Source organism: Trichechus manatus, unplaced genomic scaffold (assembly GCF_000243295.1).
Source record: "Trichechus manatus latirostris isolate Lorelei unplaced genomic scaffold, TriManLat1.0 scaffold00082, whole genome shotgun sequence".
NCBI classification, from domain to species: Eukaryota; Metazoa; Chordata; class Mammalia; order Sirenia; family Trichechidae; genus Trichechus; species Trichechus manatus.
In genome coordinates, this window is record NW_004444018.1 from 10206432 (window position 1) to 10214344 (window position 7913).

Consider the following 7913-nt stretch of genomic DNA (forward strand, 5'->3'; position numbering starts at 1 on the left):
GCCGCCGCTGCGGGCTCCGGGTGCGCCCGGGCGCTCGGCTCACGAGGACGCTGCTGGCCGCGGGCTGCTGCGACTCGGGCTCGGGCTCCGGCTGACAGATCTGCTGCTGCTGCTGCTGCTCACACGGCGGGCGCTGCTGCTGCTGCGGCCGCGGCCGCTGCCGGGGAGTCAGACCCTGCGCCTTCCATTGCCACATTGCGCGGGGGTCCCGAAGTCTCTCCGGCCGCCGCTGCCCACATCCAGTTCGCGGGAGGGCGAGAGCCGGCGCGCGAGGCGAGCCTGTCCCTTGCGCGCTCGCTCGGCGGTTCCTCGCGACCCTCAAGTACCCCTACCCGCCCCCCGCCCCGCGCCCCGACCCCTTCACTGCAGAAAGCGCGAGCAAATCCCCGCCGCTCCTGCCGGCCGCGCTGGCTCCCTCGGCGCTTCCCGGGTCGCCCGAGCTGCCGCAGAGGGCAAGCGCAGAGCCGCCGCTGCGGGGTCTGAGGGTGCCCGGCGGGTCTCAACGCTGCCGGGCCGGGGCAGCCGCCGCCGCCGCCGTCGCCGCCGCTGCTGCTGCTCCCGCGGTCGCTGCTGCTGCTGCTGGCGGTGGCGGCTCCTGAAGCTGCTGCTCTGGCTGCTTGGGTTCTGGCTGCTGGGTTCGCGGTAGCTGCTCGGTCCCGGACTCAGCTTTCTTGTGCTCCTCGCCGACCCGCTGGACCATTCTGCCCCCGTGCAGCGCGCCTCTCTCGCTCCCGGGACCTGGGGACTCCGCTCTGTGTGTGTGCAGCGGGTAGCGGCCGTAGCAGCTCCTTGATTCAATAGATGAGATGGAAGAAGAAAAAAAAGAACTCTCTCCATTTGGAGAAAGAGGAGGAGGAGGGGAGGGGGTGGAGGGGGAGAGAGCGAGCGAAAGAGAAAAAGGCTGGAGCTCCCGCCCCCGGGGCTGTCAGATGGCTTGGGTTTCTGCGACGCGATTGGCTCGCGGAGGGCAGAAATTACTCAGCAAACATGACTATTATTAGCTGCTTAGCAACAGCTCACCAAAGTAGAGAGACCACCCAGGTAGGCAACCCCAGTGTGTGCATCCCCGGCTTCGGGGGGAGCCTCCAAGAGCGCCAACCCTCTCGCATGCAATACTTCCATTAAGGAATGCTCCCCCCCTTTCTTTCTTATTCCTTTCCAACAGTGTCTTCTTTTTGTGAGACGCCTTTTGCGCGCACAGACCCACACACTTACACACAGACCCACACACACGAGCATTTGCTTCGCGATAGACACGGAAAAAAACGTTATATTTTTTCAAGCGCTTAAACAATTTCTGAAATTCCTCAAAGAAAACCCTTTCAGAGGCACCTTGGCGTCAAGCTGCGGCAAATACTGGGAGGTCCGGCTTGAATTCCCAGGCCTGCACCAATAATGACTGGGTGGTGGATAGTGCGCCAGTGTGTGCCAGATTTTTTTTTTTCCTCCTCTCTTTTCTTTTATAACTAAAGGGAAGAGTTGTGCTGTCGCAGGGAACAACGCCTTGCATTAAGATAAACAAAATGGAAAGTTAAAGAGGAAAGCAAGGACGTAGGGAAAAGCCACCCCTTTTGAAGTCCGCCCGCCAACCTTCTGCCCCCCCCCAAAAAAAAAAACAAAACACGACCGCACAACCAGTTTGAAGGACTCAGTGTTCTATAAACGCAGAATCCAGACACCGAAGCAGGCTCGTGAAGGCAGAGGCGTTTTTATTTGAATCTTAGATGTGACATAAGTAAAAGAGAAACAACAGAATCCTTTCAACAGCCCGGAGAAACAGACTTGTTTCTTTGAGAAAGAAAGGTTTTCCAGCTTATTTTTGTTTCCTTTGAATGCCTCCCTTTTTTATTAACCACATGTCCTTATTTATTTAAAGTCAGTTTTAAACGCTTTTTTTTTTTTTTTAACAAAAACCGGTACGCATCCTGTTGTATTTAATAATAGCATGACGTAGGGGAGAATAAAGGCTTTGATGTTGGATTCATTCGAAACAAATTGTGTGCTGATTGCGAGGACTTGTCCCGACACTGCAGCCAGTGTCACCAAGACATCCCGGGGATTCGCTTCCTGTGGGGCAAAAAAACTCGGGATGCTTTGGGGTGGATCCTGGGGCCAGAGATAAATTATACTGTCTATACAGCTGTGCTTTTTAGTTTACAAAAAATTGTGTTTGGGGAGTGGAATTTGTTTTTCTTACTTTTGCAAGTTATTAAGTTCCTCCCTGCGGTAGAGACCAGACCCACAAACCCTCGATTCTGCCTCATTTAAAAATAAATTTATATTTTTTCTAAAACGGGGTTGAACTGCAAAAGGACCCGCGGCAGCGATGAGTCGATTGCAACCATGATATGGAGCAGTGTAGCTTTAAGATGCACACGGTGTGTGTTCATTGAAAAAAAAGAAGAAAGAAAGGAAAAAAAGAAACCCAGATGGAGGGAAAGGGGGAGGAGCGGGGAAGAAGGCGGAGTCTGCGCGGCCACGTGACCCTGGGCCGGGCCAGGCGCTATCCGCGGCCTCTGCGGCCAGGAGGCCTGTGCACGCGCGGGTGTCCGGGTGCTCCCGGGTACGCGCCCGTCCGGGCTGCGGGACTCCCCACGGCCGCGCGGCCAGGCCAAGCAGGTAGGAAGGGCGGTAGGAAGGCAGAGCGCACCGGCTGGCTCCGCACCTCCGGCCAGGCCTCCCCCGAGCCTAGGCGAGGCGCACTCCCCGCCGGCGCGGACGGACGTGCCGGACGCGCCGTAGTACATTCCTGAAGGCAGTCCGGCCCCCTTACGTTGTCCAATGTTCGCGCGGCCTCTCCCCAGCTGACCAATGTCTGCGTGCACGGGTCCCTTCCTATTGACCTCCCGCGTCGGCGGCCCAGGCGAGCGCCGGGCCGCGGAGGACGCAGCGGTTACCGGGGCAGCTCTTGCAGGGGGCTCGTCCGCCAACCCTCCCGGCCCCCTTCTTTCCTCTCCTCCCATAGCCTGCGGTTCCCTCCTCCTCCGCCCCTTTCTCTTCCTCCCCCATCTTTCTCTTCCCTTTCTAGCTTTGCCTGCTTCCCTAGAGCGTTTACTTCTTCCTGGTTTCGCTTCGGCATCCCGAACCGGCAAAATGTGTGCAGTACCCGCGGAGTGGCAGGGTGTCCTGGAGAATAAGGAGAGACAGAGTAGAAGTGTCTGGGGGTGTTTACGGGATCGGGAGGAGGACCCGAGTCCCGGACCAGCGCGGAAATTCAAAACTCAAAACTCGGAAGGAGCACGTCATTTGATGCCCCGGCTCTGGGAAGGGCTGCTAAAACCCAGGAGGAAAGACACCGTGCAATTAAAATTACACTGCATTAGTAAATAGCATCGCAGTAAGACTGGGCTCGACACATAGCCAGTTTATTCCTTCAGCAAAATCCTGATCCTTATTATGTTTGATAATAGCATAAAGCAGGAAGGGTGATTTACTCTTCTAGCTTTTCTTAATAATGAACGGCCCTGCAAACGTCTCCAATCAGCCCATTTCCTGCTTGCTGCTGGAAATAGTTTTTTAAAGACTTGGAAGATGATAACCCTAGTTTTAAATGTCAGGCTTTTTATATTTGAGGCTAGCTGCATGGCTAACGTAACCATGTAGTCATAGACACATTGCTGTTTCTCTTTTCAATTTTCCTTACAACATTTTAGACCAAAATATAAGCTTTTCCTCCTCAATCTTTTATTTATAAGAATTTCAGTATAGCTACTTGGATTATGGAATTCGAGAACGAAATTATAAGCTATGTACAAATAATGGCTATGTATTCATCTCCGCTCGCAGCTGCACATCCTCGCCTGTCTGCAGCTACATGTGCAACCGTTTTAATGGTAACGCGTCTTCCACTCAGGCTCATTTCCCTCAGTTTGACTTAATTCCTAAATGTTCTGAACACTGATCCCCGAGGTTTTCAGTGCCCTGAGCCCCCTCGCCCGCTGTTTGATAGGTTAACTTTTCAGCATCTCAGACAATGGTCCCGGCCTGTAAATTCTACCCACTGGTTCCAGAACGCAATTCTGAGCCTTGGCTTTACAAGCGCTGTCTTAATCTCCCCACCCCCCACCCGCCGCTTCCCCTGTGGTCTGCTTTTTTCATACACAGAGATGAATTACTTCGAGGATCTAATTGGCCTTGTTTCTGTAACGTTTTAAGAAAGGGAAGAGGAGCCAGTGTAAAAGCCTGCTCGACTTGGGTGGTCAGGGCTGAGGCTGCCCCCAATTTGCCTCATTGCTGATGCATGCGAGTGCGACATTCCCAGCGATAATGTTGTTCCTAATCAATCTGCCCTTATTTACATTTGTAAGCATTGTTGGGTTTAATATGCATGCCCTGTGCAGGGGACCGCCACACCACACCGGGGCTTGTTAACTTCAGCTAACCACAAGGATTCCATAGACCTGATATGGGGCTCATGGAAGAGCCAGGCCTGCTAAGGTGTCTGCTGGGAAGAAAGTCCCTTTAATGGCCTTTCTGGGCTTAGCTCTTCTTGTGAGTTACCAGATAAGTGAGAGCATGAGGCCTCATCAACCACCAGGAGTTGCTAGTCTATATGAAACAAGAGCTGATTTTTCCATTTCCCCTTTCCTCTTAAAGTTGCATAAATTGTCTTTTTTTTTTTTTTTTTTCTTTCTTTCTTTCTGTCAGGATCCAAGTCTTCATTGGAGCCTATCGTTTTCAAAATAGATTCCTTAAACTCTCTGGCTTCCCTTTGTTCCAATACTCCAAATACCCATGGCCACACCACACACATCTCCAGAATGACATCTGATTATCCAAATGATAAGATGACATTGAAATAAAACATCTGCCCTTTGTGTTTGGATGTTCTGATGATAAGCGCTTGTGGGAGCCAGACTTGGTGGGGTTTTGAAAAACCACAGGGAGATTTAACTTTTCACTGGCTTCGCAGACCAAACTAAATGAGTCTTTAAGATCCAATGTAATTTAGCTAATTTTTGCAATGTGTAAATGAATAAAGGGGTAAATGTATTCTAGTAATTTGACCCTTGGGCCATGTTCTAATTGTGTCTGCTGAGTTTAATACTCCCTTCCAGAAATGCAAACAATTGCAAACATTACATCAAGTCTCACAGTATTCCTGTTGAGAGGGTGGATGGAGAGAAGAATTGGGGAATTGAAGTAATATTCTATTTATGAATGGGAGTCCAGGGTACAGGATGTGAGTGATGGGCCAGGGCCTGAGCAGTTCAAAGCAGATACCTTGGGTAAGAGTTGAGTCTTAACTCAAGCCAGTATGCCACCATCCACCACACTTTCTTGGTGCCCTAAGAATGCCTTATTATTTTCTCACTGGCAGCTTTTGTATTTACTTAAAAGGTGATAGTAGAAAATGAGTCTAAAAGGTTTCAGGGGGGAGGAAAAAACAGATTCAGTAGCCACAGGATATAAAACCCTTGGGCTTGACTCCCCTCCCCTTCTCCTTTCCTCCTTCTGTCTCCTCCCCTTAGCCCCCCCTCCCCAGGACTGGAGGAAAGGGAACAGCTCAAGCCAACTTGTCAAAATAATGCTGCTAATTATCCCTGATCTCCTTTAATGGGAAGCTGCTCCCAACTCCACAAAGGAGTAAATGAGAGCACTGGCATTTTTTGAGTTTACAGTGAGCTTGAGGTGGGGGGTGGGGGACATCCTGAGAAGGTCCCAGAAATCTCCACATTTATTACTCCAGGTTCACACAGTAGCTTGAAAGAGAAATTAGACTTTTTACAGTACCAAAAGCTATGGTATTGTCTTGCAAGGAATATCACCAACTGCAGAGAGAATATTCATAGCCTACAAGGAACTTGAAAGAAATTGGCCCTTGTATTGATTTTTTCCTTTTCTCTAAGTATCTGCTTAGCCACACTGCTTTACTCTGATGGATAGAGATGTGTTCTGTAAAGACTCAGACTGAACATTTTTTTCCTCCATCTCTTTCTCACCTCATCTCTATCTCCCTGTCTAATACATCTATATCAAGCTTTGCATTTGGCAGAAGGCACATCATTCATTTCAGTGATCTCTGCCATTGGGTCTTGCATGAAAAAGAAGCTGAGCAACATGATCCCTTTGACCCACTGCTGGAGCAACAAATTTATTAGAGATATAGGCATGAGAAATGAAAGGGAAGTAAAACAATTCCAGCTTATTGTGTGTCTTTCTTTCATACTGCTAATCCGGTTTACACATCACGCCTACATGTCTCAATAGGGCTTTATATACTGTGGCAGAGGCGGGAGAAAATAAAAGGTGTGTGTGTGAGGGAGAAGGATAAAAACTGGAAAGACAGATATTTTAATCAATATTGATATGCCTCACCAGTTTTTCTGTTTGTAGAAAGTTGAAGACAATTTGTAAAACAGCCTTTTTCCTTTTCATAAAATAATTCCATTTGATGCTAACTCCTGTTCAGGAGCTTGTCAGATTATGACTAGCTTATAACCAGAAATTAGATACACCTCTCACTGTGAGTTTGAAATGAAGCTAATACCCTAAATTGAGAATAGGCATATTAGATGACGGGCCTATTGGTGTCCACCTTGATCCAACATTTTAATTTAAAAAGACCATAGACTCAAAGGCTTTTATAGCCTTGGATGGAAGCTGGATGACAATTGGAACACCCACAAACTCAGAGCTGAAAGCCCCTTGTTTTACAACATGAGTACACAATGCACCTGAGGCAAATAATTTATCCTGAGGTGCCACCCAGAAATAGTAAGTTACAGTAACAAAGGATGACACCAAAAAGCATTGTCTTTCTTTGTGGAGGCAATTAATTGCATGTTGAACTACTGGAGCCAAAAAAAAATTTTTTTTTTGAACACGCACAGAATGATGAAAAAGGACTATTGTGGTTTAAGACCTCAGTTACCCAATTATATATTAGAGCCACCATTGTGGGTCTTTATTATTTGTGTCTAGTTCTTTTCTATTTCCCCTCCCCAGGGAGGAAGGAAGGATAAAAAGGGAGGAAGATGGTCTTCTCTCCTAGGTCTAGGAAAATAGAGGTCTCTGGGTGGCTTCTATAGACAACAATCTATATGGTTCTTCTTAGGTGATGGAAAGAAATTAAGACCAGAACACTTTGAACTTATTGCTTACCCACATACTAGGTATCATTTATTACATGAATTTAAAAGCACAGAGACATGGCCTATGTCACCCCAGAGGTTTGGTCGGTGAGCGTCCTGGGGACGTGGGACTATGTCTATAGGGATTTGAAACAGTTGGGCTCTCCTGAGGTCGCACTCACAGCCCTCTGAGCACTGGGCCAACCACCCACCTCTTTAATGGGTGGTAGGCACGAGAATGCCCGAATCTGTGGGTGCAAGAATCAACAGATACCTCTCCTCGACCCCTGCCCCTTCCTGAGCTCAGAAAGCCCCATTGGCCCTTTTTTGCCACCAGCGGAGAGGGAGAGGGATACTAGACCTCTGGGTTTGGTAAGTTGCTTCTTCTAGCACTGGGTGTCCCACCCAACCGAGCGTCCGTGCCAGGGCGCCGAAAGCAATGGGTGTGGGTGCTAGAGGCGTGCGCCGTCATCTCCAGGTGGTGCACCACGGAGCTCCAAGGAGACGATAAAACTAGCTTCTGTGCGTGCACGCTGTGCAAGCCCATCCCCCTCCCCCTGGCGCTGTCACTCTCTCCGCACCAGCCCTTCCATCACCAGCTCTGCCTCCACTGGCGAGTCGGTAGCCACCACCAGGCTGAGGAGCGGAAGCCAAGGTGGCGACCCTTTCAAGCGTGAAAATGGGGCCGAAGCGACCCCCTCCGTGAGAATCCCCACCCTGGAGCCGTTCCCCGGCCCCGGCCGCCACAGCCAGCCCCCCTCCCCGCCCCGCGGGGCCACCCTCGGGGGCGGAGGCCCCGCAGCGAGCGAGCAAGCTCCAATACGCGGACCGGCGCTCTCG

The 7913-nt window shown here is 50.1% G+C and overlaps 1 protein-coding gene across 2 annotated transcripts in view; it reads right to left on the reverse strand.

The window, feature by feature from the left end:
* Positions 1 to 7913, reverse strand: part of PTCH1 (patched 1) — a 79598-nt gene that overhangs the window by 70923 nt on the left and 762 nt on the right. The window lies entirely within an intron of this gene.